The sequence below is a fragment of the Ochlerotatus camptorhynchus genome, unplaced genomic scaffold, assembly GCF_037179485.1.
Source record: "Ochlerotatus camptorhynchus isolate MF236.1 unplaced genomic scaffold, CSIRO-AGI_Acam_v1.1 ptg000116l, whole genome shotgun sequence".
Taxonomy (NCBI): domain Eukaryota; kingdom Metazoa; phylum Arthropoda; class Insecta; order Diptera; family Culicidae; genus Ochlerotatus; species Ochlerotatus camptorhynchus.
Genome location: NW_027040606.1, coordinates 937,458 through 951,253, shown reverse-complemented (window position 1 = coordinate 951,253; position 13,796 = coordinate 937,458). Strand labels below are relative to the sequence as shown.

The 13,796-nt window shown below is 40.7% G+C and overlaps 1 protein-coding gene across 5 annotated transcripts in view; it reads right to left on the bottom strand.

Moving 5' to 3' along the window:
- Mgat2 (alpha-1,6-mannosyl-glycoprotein 2-beta-N-acetylglucosaminyltransferase) overlaps positions 1-13,796 on the bottom strand; it is a 392,506-nt gene that overhangs the window by 93,101 nt on the left and 285,609 nt on the right. The window lies entirely within an intron of this gene.

Sequence of the window (13,796 nt, the reverse complement as noted above, 5' to 3'; positions counted from 1 at the left end):
TGATTTGACGTGAGGGGCGCTTTTCGAGACTCCGGTTGACTTTTTTGTTCGACGCAAGAAGCTCATAGTTCACCCAGAGTGAGAGTGAGAGCGTGTGATAGAAACCATGAACATGAATGGCAGCAAACCTCACACTAATTTTATCCCCCTTCGCTCACAAGCTCTGAAGCTCAGTGGAATGATTTGGCAGTAGGCATTCTACTCCTCAGAAAAATGCTACGCTCGGCTCATTTCAAACTCGCGAGTGAGGCTCCATCAAGCCTGGAAATAAGTGACTGAGTGAATAGTGAATAGAATCATTTTAGTGCATTATTTTACTAGTTGCTAAACAACTCTGGAAGATGACAACATGGAGCTTCTAAATGTTCAGCAATGTTGTAGGTCATTACATTTAATACCCAATATACAGTCTTTAATACCGAAACCTACCGTAAGGTAACGCCAAAGTACAGTGTATCTCAAAATTAATCGTACAGCTATACTTAAATTTTAGAAAAAACGGCTCTAACAGCACAAGTTAAAAAGATATGTCTCTGATTTTTTGGCAGCTGACCCAGCATATATTTATCAATTATTGGCTCAGTATTGCGCATATTTGGTTGAGTTTACAAAAAGTTAGAGAAATTTAAGAAAAACGCCTTTTTCTTGAAAAGCCTTATTTTCTTGAAATAAAATGATCGTAACTGCTTGAAATTTTGCTCATTTTTAGTCGTAATAAAGATCATTCATATGCCACTAATTTTACTAAAATTCGTTCACTAGGTAAAAAGTTAAAAATCGAGTGTTTTACTAAAACAAATCTAACTTCATAGAGGCTCTTCCAATAAAGACCAAAACTATAGCAATAAATCGACATCTTTTCATCTTTCTAAACATCTTTTCAACCACCAGCAATGATTAAAAAAAAAATCTATTCACCATGTTTCAAAAAATTGTCCTCTATGGTGTACGATCCATTTTGAGATGTACAGTGTCATTGAAATTTACTTATTCAATGTACTTTGGTGTTGGTGTAGCTATATAATTCTAAAATAATAACATAGAGCTTTCGAACTCAGTTCAACTATTAATATAACTATACAACGCTTTCAACTATTTTGAGATTGTCTTTAAATGATCTTTATTTCTTGTATTTGTGTGGTTTGCATGTATGAGTTATCAAGTGACACAGATGCGTCATTTCAGCTTTAGTTCTTTTGAAATTTCAATTATCATTAATTACAGTTGCTATCAGACCTGTTTTAGAGAATCAACACCTTGGTGGGAACTAAAATAAAACGTGCAGGTATGCTCTTTTATAACCTCTCAATCGGCTCGTCTCTCCTTTGTTCTCTCGATAGTCGTAGCAAACAAGCACGTGATTGGTTGATAGCGGCCAAAAAGTTTGTAAAATTTTCAATAGCTTCCAAATGATACATTAGTATAATCTTTATACCAAACCAATCTTACATCAAATCTGAATCAAATGATGTGAAAAGAATTGAATCTTTCAATAAATGATCAAGTTATAAGCGTTTAAAACCTGACCCTATTTCGTCACCCTAAATGGGAAAAAGGAAATTCCCACCTCGATGCATTGCCTGAATCGGAAGGGGAATACGTGCTATGATGAGAACAAAAGCATATGTTTCTTATGCAAGATGAAGGGGCAGCGGATGGATTCCTGACCTAAGCGAAATGCGTGGAAGCATCCAGAAAAGCAACACTAGGCAGAAGAAAAGTAACAACGGAACAAAGGAGAGAGCGTTAGCAGTACGTATCTATGCTGAAGTAGTGACACAAGGTGCATCGTTGGACAACAACGATAAGGAAACAGAAGAAGAAGGTTGAGGAAGAGGTGGGGGAAATGGTCAAATCAAGCTGAACAAATGGTAAATAGAAACATCACTAATTTGTAACCGTGTGGTCACAAATTCAAAGGTTTTTGTCATTTATGTTATATATTCAGAACCTTCACGTTTCTTGTGAAAAAACAGCAGTATACCACAGAAGTGATAGGGTTCTGTACCGCTGTGAAAATGTTGTGCCGTTACGTTATGTCCACCATAGAGCTACAAACAACTATGCAAATTGGAGGCGAACCAGCCTAAGGCTGAAAGCCTCCTAAATAAAGCTAAATAATAATAATAATAACTATGCAAACAAGGATGACGGGATGACGGGATGAAGGAAAATTGGGAGAAAGAACTGCCATTGCCCAAAATCGGCCTCTTTTAATATCAGGCGTCCGTGTGCTAAGACGCATTTTAATTAGCTAAGTGCAGTGGTTGCTGTTTTTGAACGTGAACCAGGACCCCCCCCCCCTAGCAACAGCTAGTGTGCGCTAGGGAAATTTAACGTTCAGGACCTTTTTTTATGTTGGACCTTAAAAAGGTCATCCGTCAGCACACGGCCGGCTCGGGAATTTGGAAACAGTTTCCGAGCCTAATTGTTAAGGACCGAAACAATATTATCTGGCCAAACGTAGGCCATAATCGCAAAGGAGTTTTCCCTTCTCGGCTTGACCAAGGTGGCCTTGCCACGGTCGGCCGATCGTGCCAACGAAGGACGACGCCTGCCATCCCACCGTCTAGCAACGCCCGCTGGCCCGTCATCCGCTCGCTTCGCCAATCTGGCGAGAGTTCCGGCCGTACAGTAGGACAGGAGTCACTGTGTCGGCCATCCCGATTCACCATCAACGGCAGCAGCGGTATGTACCAGTACAGTAAACAACGCGATTAGGCTACACGACACATATTACACGAAATTATGAACACAGAACAACACGCACATAATACACTGGAGTCGCTTTTTACGCGGGTGATACGTCCCGCGTAAAAAAAAACCGCGTAAAAAAAAACCGCGTAAATTCCGGAATCCGCGTAAAAAAAAACCGCGTAAATTCCGAAATCCGCGTAAAAAAAAACCGAGTAAAAAAAAGACCGTGTAAGAAAAAACCGCGTAAAAAGCGATATACCGCGTAAATTCAAAAATCCGCGTAAAAAAAAACCAAAATCCGCGTAAAAAAAAACCGCGTAAATTCCGGAATCCGCGTAAAAAAAAACCGCGTAAATTCCAAAATCCGCGTAAAAAAAAACCGCGTAAAAAAAAACCGTGTAAAAAAAAACCGCGTAAAAAGCGACTCCAGTGTACAGAAAGTGGCTGCTCTCAAAAATATACGTTCAAAAACTGCTTCTTAAGGAGAAAGTTAATGCCTTTTCATTGCTACTGACTCCACACCCGTTCAAACCACACTCACATTCAAAATGCACAAATGCACAAGCATTGCAAATTAGCAAAATGGGAAGTAATTTTGACCATATTCGTAAATACAATATTATTGTATAATTATACTAATTCTACTACTGAAATGACAACTTCAATTCCAAGATTCCAAGTTCAGGGAAGGCCTGACAAACTTCAGGGAAGTCCTGACGAAGTGCAGGGAAGTTCTGCCGAATTTCAGGGAAATCCTGTAATTTCAATTATTGGATGTTGGTTTATTTTCAGATGGCGAGTTATTTTCAAAATGGTGGATTTGAAATGGTAAAATGTTCGATCTTTCTACATGTAATACTGTTGTATGGTTATTATAACTCCACTATATTTACACTGGAAATTTCAATTCCAAAATGTTGGATGATTTTCAAACATTGGATTAACGATGGTGGGTCTTCGAGAAAAAGTGTCGATCGATAGTTTTTAAAAATTGAACTGTTGAAATTGTTTTAGAAACAGTTGAAACAGAATATCCTCAAATTCTTGTGAAACAATTTGTGAAAATTGAGGATCAGTTTGGATTAAAAAAAAAATCATTTAGCAATGGCAAAGGAGGGTGATTTCTAAATTGTTCAACTAATCTAATTATCTTTAAAAATATTCAGATATATCAGAATAACTTTTTTTAACTTAAGGGTCCTGTGCACCACCAGCGGTGCAAAGGGCCAAAGTGAAAGACTTCCATCCTGGGCGGCTGCTCGCTTTTGCCTTGACCTGGGCCCAGGTCAGATTTCTATCGACTTGCTTAATTTCCTTATTGAAGCTCCGCCGCCATGAGCCCCTGGGTCTGCCTCTGCTGCGATGTCCTGCTGGATTCCAATCCAGCGCTTGCTTGCAGATTTCATTTCCGCCCCGTCGAAGTGTGTGGCCGACCCATCTCCACTTTCGCTCTCGAATTTCTGTTGCTATCGGCTTCTGATGACATCGACGATGGAGCTCGGCATTCGAGATCCAGTTGTGAGGCCACCAGGCACGAATTATATACCGCAGGCATCGGTTGATGAAGACCTGCAGCTTTTGAGTGTTCTCCGCTGATACACACCACGTCTCGCTGGTGTATAACAACACAGATTTCACGTTCGAGTTGAAAATTCGGATTTTGGTGCGATGACTTATCTGGTAGGATCTCCATACGTTTCGTAAACTCTCAAAGGCAGCCCTAGCCTTCTTGATTCGTGCACCTATGTCGCTCTTTGTCCCGCCGTCCGACGCTATTTGGCTGCCAAGATATTGGAAACTTTCGACCTTCTCCACTGCTTGCCCCGCTACCGTAAAGTTGGAAGGGTTGCCCGTGTTGATATCCAACGATTTGGTCTTGTTGACGTTGATGTTGAGACCCGCCGCAGAGGAGCGTTGGGCTAGGTCATTGAGCTTACGCTGCATATCAGAGCGCCGTTGTGCTAGTAGAACAACATCATCAGCCAAATCGAAGTCGTTGAGATGCTCCATGGTGATAGGCTGCCAAAGCAGCCCACGGTTTGGTACACGGTTAATTGCACCTACCATGATCTCGTCGATTACGATGAAAAACAGTAGCGGTGATAGTATACATCCTTGTCTCACACCTGCGACTACCCGGATAGGGTCGGACAAGGCTCCGTTATGCAGAACTCTGCACGTGAAAGCCTCATGCTGCGCTTCGATGAGGTTGACGATTTTATCCGGGACTCTCTTGCGTCTCAGGGCGCCCCACAGATTCTCGTGATTGAGACGGTCGAAAGCTTTTCCGTAGTCAATGAATACCAAATAAAGGGACTCTTGGAATTCATTGACCTGCTCCAGGATGATGCGGAGCGTGACAATATGGTCCACACAAGATCTTCCGGCACGGAATCCTGCCTGCTGCCGTCGGAGAGTCGCGTCGATCTTCTCCTGTATCCGATTCAGGATAACTTTGCACAGAACTTTGAGAACAATACACAGTAACATGATGCCTCGCCAATTGTCGCACACAGTCAGATCCCCCTTCTTTGGGACCTTCACTAAGATGCCCTGCATCCAGTCGGCCGGAAAAGTCGCGGTGTCCCAGATATTACAGAAAAGTTGATGCAACATTTGTGCGGATAGTATGGGGTCAGCTTTGAGCATCTCTGCTGATATGCGATCGACCCCTGGAGCCTTGTTGGATTTCATGCTTCGGATAGCTGCTTCAATCTCCTGCAGTGATGGGGTCTCGGAATTGACGCGAGTGATGCGCCGCACCCTAGGCGGATCATGCCGAGATGTTGATGGCTGGTTGGCCGTCGAAACTTGAAGAAGTTGTTCGAAGTGCTCAAACCAGCGTTTCAGCTGGTCAGTGGGGTCGGTAAGCAATTGTCCAGTCGTGTCCTTCACTGGCATCCTCGGGTTCATCCTTGCTCCACTCAGGCGTCGTGAGATATCGTAGAGGAGGCGTATATCGCCAGTGTTTGTGGCTTTCTCCCCTTCGTCGGCCAGGGAGTTCACCCACGCTCGCTTGTCCCGTCTGCAAGAGCGCTTGACTTCCTTCTCTAGAGCCGAGTACCGTTGACGGGCTTCGTTATTGGCTCCTCTGGTTCTCGCCCGCTCTATCGCGGCTTTTGCTTCTCTACGCTCCTCAATCTTCCGCCAGGTTGCATCTGTGATCCACATGATATATCAGAATACCTCCATCAATTAGGCTGAAACTTTCACAGCATATCTATTCGAGGATCCTCGAATTGAAATTCCAAAACATATCTTTCAATATTCGTCAATTATTACGAACGAAAAACGTCACGCGCGAGCTTGATCATGCTCTCGGTGCTGATGGTTATTGTTGCCAATTCATTCATGGATCACCCCGTCGTGTGGCTTTTTATCGCTTCTCTGCTTTGTGTGAGCGTTCCAAATCACATTGTTCTTCCACCTGGAGACTGCTTACGCACAGACACTTGGAAAAGCCAGTTGATTGCTTAGGAAAACTAAAGAGACTAGAATATACAAAGAGACGCTATGTTCCGATTGGAATTCTAATTCATCTGTCAGTGTCGTTCCAATCGAGCACGAGACCTGTCAAACCAAAAATTGTGTTACTGTTATTGGGGTGATTGGAGAAATATTGCTATCTGCTTCATCAAGCGTTTCAGCTATTCACAATTATAATCCCTTAGCCAAAGCGCAAACAAATGGTTTATTTTGATTTAAATTGACTTGCAACTCTAATCGATTCACTGCAAAAAAAAGCAATGAATAATTTTTCTCGAATTAGACAAACATTAGACAAACGTGACCAAAACAAAAGTCAAGCGAAGTTTTGACCAATAACAGTGTTGCGGATATCGGCTACCATGGCTGCTAGATTACTTGTTTTCACAAGGATCAGATGGCGTCTCTTTGTATATTCTAGTCTCTTTAGGGAAAAGGGAAATCTAATGCTTGGGGTTGCATTACAAAAAATGGTTTGTATTGAAATAATGCTGTTTGTGCAAACGTCTAGCACATGCGCAACTATCCTACTAGCTCAAGAGGTACATCTATCCTCACACAGATGTCGATACAGTACACACTTAGAAATAAATAATTTTACACGTGACGGAATCCATGTTTGACATAAAGGATCAGACGTAAACAAATATGTCAAGTAAAATTAAATGCTCCGAGACTGAAATGTTCGGTACTCGTCGAAAAGTACGTTTGATTGAGTTGAATTGCGCGTCTGTTATGACTCAATTTTATGTAAAAAATGACGCTCGTATTTGTCAGTCTCAGAGCACCTAATTGTTTTTTTTTCTAAATGTGTAGTAAAATTGTTAAAGATAGCAATTTTAGTTTTTTTTTTAATAATCCATTTATTTGTCAAGGCTCAAATGCGTTAGCTTTGCGGAGCCGAATATTTTTTACATTATTGTGTGTGAATATAATTTTCTTACAACTAATGTTAGTAGAACGGGGGCCGATTACTCGCGGTTTACTCGAGATTAGGGATTACATTTATTGATCATTTGGAGGGAGGACAAGGGAAAGCATTTTGAACTAATTTAAAACTTAAACGTAAAGGATGACTAAAACACAAAACACTAAACACATACATCAACAGCTTTAAGAAAGTCGTAAATAAGCTTCATAATGTCGATATCACGGCAAGCCAAGACGTCTCTAATTGGCTTAAAGGGTTGTTTTCCTCGGACCCTAAGGGAATCACACAGAACGGATCTCGCCTCACAATGCAAGGAGCAGGACCAAACAACATGCTCGATGTCGTGATAACCGTTTCCACAGGTACATAAGTTGCTATCGGCGAGCGTAATACGGAAGAGGTGGGCGTTTAACGAACAGTGATTGGACATGAGCCTGGACATTACACGAATAAAATCACGACTCATATCCAACCCTTTGAACCAGGGTTTGATCGACACCTGTGGGACAATAGAATGTAGCCATCTTCCCAGATCACCATCATTCCACTTTTGTTGCCAGTTGGCGAGGACTTGCTGACGAGAGATCGTGAAAAATTCGTGGTAGGCGATTTGTCGCTCGTAAATATCGCCTTCCATAGCGCCCACCTTGGCCAGCGAGTCCGCTTTCTCATTGCCCGGGATAGAGCAATGAGAAGGGACCCATACCAAGGTGATGACATGTGAGCTGTTTGATAAAGCACTGAATGACGATCGTATTTCCTGGAGGAAATACGCCGAGTGCTTCATCGGCCTCATTGAACGCATAGCCTCCAGGGAGCTTAGGCTATCCGTAAAAATGAAATAATGGTCAGGTGGAAGTGAGGCAATACGCTCTAACGTGTACGATATAGCTGCTAGTTCAGCAACGTATACCGAACACGGCTTTTGAAGCTTGTATGAGGCGCTATGAAGATCGTGGAATACTCCAAAACCAGTGGACGCATTTATCACCGACCCATCTGTGAAAAATCTCTTCTCGGTGGGGACGTGGCGGTATTTGTTCGCAAAAATAGTTGGGACAATCAGGGCACGGTGAGGCTCTGGAATTCCTTGAATCTCCTGCCTCATTGTGAGATCGAATCTCACGGAAGAACCACTGAAATGATGGGAGACAGCGCGATTGGGGTTGAACGAGGAGGGGCCGATGTCCAGAGTCATGTACTCGTAGTACAAGCTCATGAATCGTGGTTGAGGATTCCGCTCTAGCAGCTTCTCAAAGTTTTTGATCACCAGCGGGTTCATGACTTCACAGCGGATGAGGAACCGGAACGATAAATCCGCAAAACGATTTTTTAAGGGGAGGACGCCCGCAAGAACTTCAAGACTCATGGTATGCGTCGATTGCATACAACCTAGCGCGATTCGAATGCAACGATATTGAATCCTAGCAATTTTAGTTCTTTGATTTTGCACGGAAGAGTTTTTTCGATTGAGCTTTGTATTATTTTGTAAACAATCGATGAACTGAGTCTTAAGAAGCTTGATTTTGCACGGAAAAGTTTTTTCGATTGAGCTTTGCATTATTTTGTAAATAATCGATGAACTAAGTCTTAAGAAGCTTCCTTTGGAAGAGATGGATTATGGCCCCAAAAGAGCAATAGATTGCTCTTTTGGGGCATTTTCATTACTTTTTATTATAGAATGCTAACGTGAAATCCAGTAGAATTTTCAGTTGCAGTTGTAGAGCTCTCTCAAGTACAACTTCAGTGAAAACACAGAGTGTGGCTCTACGGTGCGGAAATTTTGCATTTTGATAGGGAGATTAATAGCCCTAAACTATCTTTTTTTCAATGGGTTAACTGAAAATTCAACTGGATTTTACGTTTCCATTGTATAATAAAAAGTAATGAAAATGCCCCAAAAGAACAATCCATTCCTGTCTGGAAGCTTATTTTAGAATCTTATTATGAAGCCCTTTCATAAGCGTTTTTAGAAGCTTTTTTTAGAAGCTTATTCTAGACGTTTGCCCGTTGCTCCACTCCTCTGACTAAAAAAACACGAGCAGGATAGTAAATCTGAGTTGTTACGCAGTAAAAGAGTAATTTTACCCAACATGACAGGAACCGATTCCGGCGAAGAAGTCGGTCCGAGGCAACGACATGAACAATCCACAAGGCACCCCCAGTCAGAGCCTGCAAAAATTAAAGAAATAGGGTTAACTACCCAATTTCCGGCCTATTACGCACAACCCCAACTTAGTCTTTCTTAATCTAGCGCAGTTTAGCACCAAACGGAATGTTATTATTACTGATGGCTTCCAAATTTATTTACCTTTCCGTACGTACCGTAAGATTTGATAAAGAGAAACCAATCATTGAGATATTGTCAAAAGTCTAACACTGCTTCTTGACGCCAAACTCGGCCTAACGCATTGAAACGCAATTGAAACGCCAATGAGTTCACTTCGGCCTATGAGATGAAGATAATAATTGATTCGGTCAGAGCACTTCTTTTGTTTTTGGGAATAATGGGTGCAAACCTTCATATCACATGTTCTCATTGACTTCGTTCTGAAGCTTATTAACTAAAGTATCGTACCAGACGCATAATTGACTTGTTAACTCTGAAATTATGGATTTATTTGAAGTTTTCTGCTCGATAGGCCCAAAATGGGCGCTTATGCCGAAGCAGTTCTCTACCCTATATCATTCCACTGAGCTTCAGAGCTTGTGAGCGAAGGGGAATAAAATGAGAGTGAGATTTGCTGTTTTCTATCACACGCTCTTAAGCTGGGTTTAGACTAGACAAGTCAAATGATCAACTCAGTTGAATTCAATTGGCTTGAAAAGTTGAGCCTGGTTCAACCGTTTTATGATACCAGACACCGTGGAATTCGTGATAGATCCTTATTCCGATGCGATGCGACAGATCTTTATTCTCAAAGTACTCGTGCAAAACTGTTTCGCGTACGCACTGTTCTTTCGTCGCCATTTTGGAAACTTTTGTGTGTTTACACAGAGTGTAAACAATACACATTAAACTATGTCTGCGCAAAATTTCAATTAATTTTACTCCACGGATCAATTTGAGTGTGTGCGGATTTTAAACGGTACACCCTTTAATTTATGGATCCTATATGGTTTAGTGCGCAAAATTTATTTTCGATGGTTCAATTTCATTAGATTATGGTTCATTGTTGAACAGATTTGCAATATGTTTATGGGTAAATCCTACAATTTCAAGGAACATTAAAAAAAAAATTAAGCGGTACATTTTTACAATTGTGTTGCTAAATTTTGCATAAAATATGAATCATATTGATATTTCTTATGGATCATTCTCACTATTTTAGGTAATTTCACCGGGATTTTATGAACCATTTGGGTGTTTATAAAGAGTGTTTTTTAAATTTGGTTATGGATCGTTTTATCAATTCTAAAGGTGCACTTAGGACTGCTAATTAAATGTCTTAGTCTATGGTCTAGTAGCTCCTATCTCTACTTCCCCAGCTGCTGGCTGGGGTATAAGTAACTATAGTAAAAATCGGGTAACCAACACCTGTGGGACCTTAGTCCAATGCTGACAGGGTCTGTTCTCCATGTTGAGGGCAGATAGAAGCAGCGTCTGTTCCCCATGTTAGAAGTGGCTGTTAATCGTCCTGATGCTAGTGTGAGAGCTACGAACGATGATCTTCTGTTGAGACAAGGGGTTGGGGCAGGCCCAAAAAAAACACCCATAAATACAATTGTTGCAAATAATACGGAAGTAATTACTTCACAGCAAAAGGCACCCATGTCTTTGCCTGAATGATATATGTATGTATGTATGTATGTATATACAATCCAACTTCCACTGTCTGGCAGTGTTTTTATAGAAGAAAAATGTTTGCAATATAATCTATTATTATCTTATACTGATCCCATTGCAAACAATTTTAGCCCGGAAGTTGAAAGGTGATAGCTCTGTTGAGATTCAGTAACCCATTTCAGAATGCCTGGTCACTCACGTCCATTCCGAGGTTACTTTCACTTACAACAAGCTCCGCATACACGTAGTACCGATATTAAATGTATATTGGGACTGCGTGTACACTTCCATCATCAAAGCAATTCCTGCTTTGTAGATGGCACGTATTTAGTAGGATGCATTTCATATTTTTGTTGTAGGACTACGTCTTTGATTTCTAGATGGGGGTACACTTTGTGAAAACCGAAAATGGAACATGTAACAAATTAAGAAAGATTTTGAACGTTAATAACTCAGCTGCCCCTGGTCCAATTTCAATAATTTTATCACCAATCGATCAGAAATATGGCTACGCATTGATAAAATTGCTTCCAAATGTTGATTTTCAACAAGAAACTATTGAAAAACTGGTAAATGTTCAGCATTGTCCAAAAGCGTCGAATTAACTAACAAATCCACCAATTACCTACATGCATATGCTGCTTCCCCAGCACAGTCGTCAGAGAGTAGTAAGTAGACGAAACAAGTCGAAGTGGCATTCGCCTCCGATCCTCAGGCGCGTGCGAATAGGGAGGATGGAATTGCGTAATACTTTACACACTCATCGCCATGTTCAGAACTAAACGCAAATTCTTCGAGATAACCACTATCCGTCGTCTGGCTTGCCGTGGCGGTGTCTGACGAGGTGTGCTGAAGGTGTTCCTCAAAAATGAGATCCGTGATGCTGTCACCTACACTAAACAAGCCAAGCGTAAGCGGCCATGGATGTCATCTACGTTTTTGAAGTGACAGAGACGCACTCTGTTTGGTTTCGGAGGTTAAATCATCACCAACATTGGAAAAAAACGGCTCTTTTCAGGGCCACCAAGCTTATTACAGAAAAGAGTAGGAATAGAATTCATCTGTCTGTTTGTCCATATTCAGAACCACCGACCACACAAAATGCTCATGTAATCAAACTGGAAGCAGGGATACAAATTATTTTGATCAACCTTGATCAACTTTGAATCGCCACCGCCGGATATTTTCGATGGAAGAAGCAACAATCTAGCATCTAATTCGACGACCCAAATTTGTTCTACTTTAGTTCGCGTGTAAAAGGCCTTAGAATGTTTGTTTACAAATGCTTTTGTGCCGTTATCAAATGTTATGCCTGATTTGATCAATTAAAAGAACTTAATGCTCTTCACATTTATTCCGTCCACTAGCGGTCCTTTAAGAGATGAACTAGCCTCAGGCTAAAAATCTCTAAAATAAAGATTAAAAAAAAAAAAAAAAAACACTAGCGGTCCTACGTCAAGCTTCCGTTCGTGCCCCTAGGCACAGACCCTTCTACTTTTTATATCTAGTTGTAATCAGTACCCATGTCTTGGCCTGAATGATGAGTAAATATTGCTTACATCAATACAAAACTCTGTCAAAAGTCCAACTTTTCTTTTCCAAACATTAAACATTTTACGCTAAGCTCAGAAAACGGTTATGATTTGTTCTAAAACCACTCACAGTGTAGCGCGTCAAAATGACATCCAATCACGGCAAGGAACAATCTTCAACTCAAGAGCAAATTTTCATTGTGTCGAAAGTAACATTCGTACCGATCCGAGAAAAATAAAGTTTTGTTTTGATGACCGAAAAGATATTTCTATTTCCAATTAAACACATATAATCTCATAGTGATAGCAATGCTTAACATATTAAGCATTTTTTAATTAAACAAAGTAGATCGCTAGCAAAAGTTATTATACGTTGTTTAATGCCCCCTAATGTTACTTAAATCAAAGTGTGTTTACGTCTCCTTAAATTCATCATTTTAGGACCACCTAAGAATCATCTTAGCAACAAACAGTTCGATTTATTCACTCTAAAGTGAACCCTACACGATTGCTTTTATTGACAATAATCGTATTGTCAATACATTCTATATTGACGTCAATACATCGAGATTGACAATATTTCTGAATTCACATTATCAATATTATTGTCAATAATTCCCCTTCGCTTCAATATATTGATGCGTGTGGGGTTTGCTTAATAATGGTAAAGCAAAATGACGAATGTACACTTTTCACGGGTTTCTCTGCGCTGTTACTTAAGACAAACGGCATCTCCATAGAAATCGGGTGACTTAAGTAGCATCGAAACAGCTTTTGATCGGAAGGTGATTACGTCAAAAGCAATTTGACTGGTAAATAAATTTTAAAAGTGGGATGTGATCCTATATTCGGACAGTATATAGTGTAATAACATGAGCATCGATTGACACTGATAGCTCGATATTGTTCTCCTTTTGTTACTTTCGACGTAATGAAAATTTGCCCTTGAATTAAAATATTGTTCTTTCATCATCCAACATTTTACGACCCGAGAAAAAGCAGCTTCTTCCATGAAAAATACATAAGTCTGAACAAAACGAAAGGAATCGACTCAGTTTGATGTCGCTGATTTATCCTTCGCTTCCGAGTATTTTTCGCAAACGCAATAAAAAAGTTTGGTTGATGTCACTACATCAGATGCTCTCTTCGTTTCCGTTTATGTTTTGCTTGGCTCGTCACATGGCCTTGTTGTGTTCCTTTACATTCTACTCACATCTACCACCACCACTACCACCACCGCTTTCAGATTTGGGCTTTGGTGAAAAGTGAGATGATTGAACGTGACTTTTCCGCTGTTCAAAGTTCTAGACATATGAACAATACTATGACTCGGGCGGCAGCAACAACAGCAACGAAACAATAG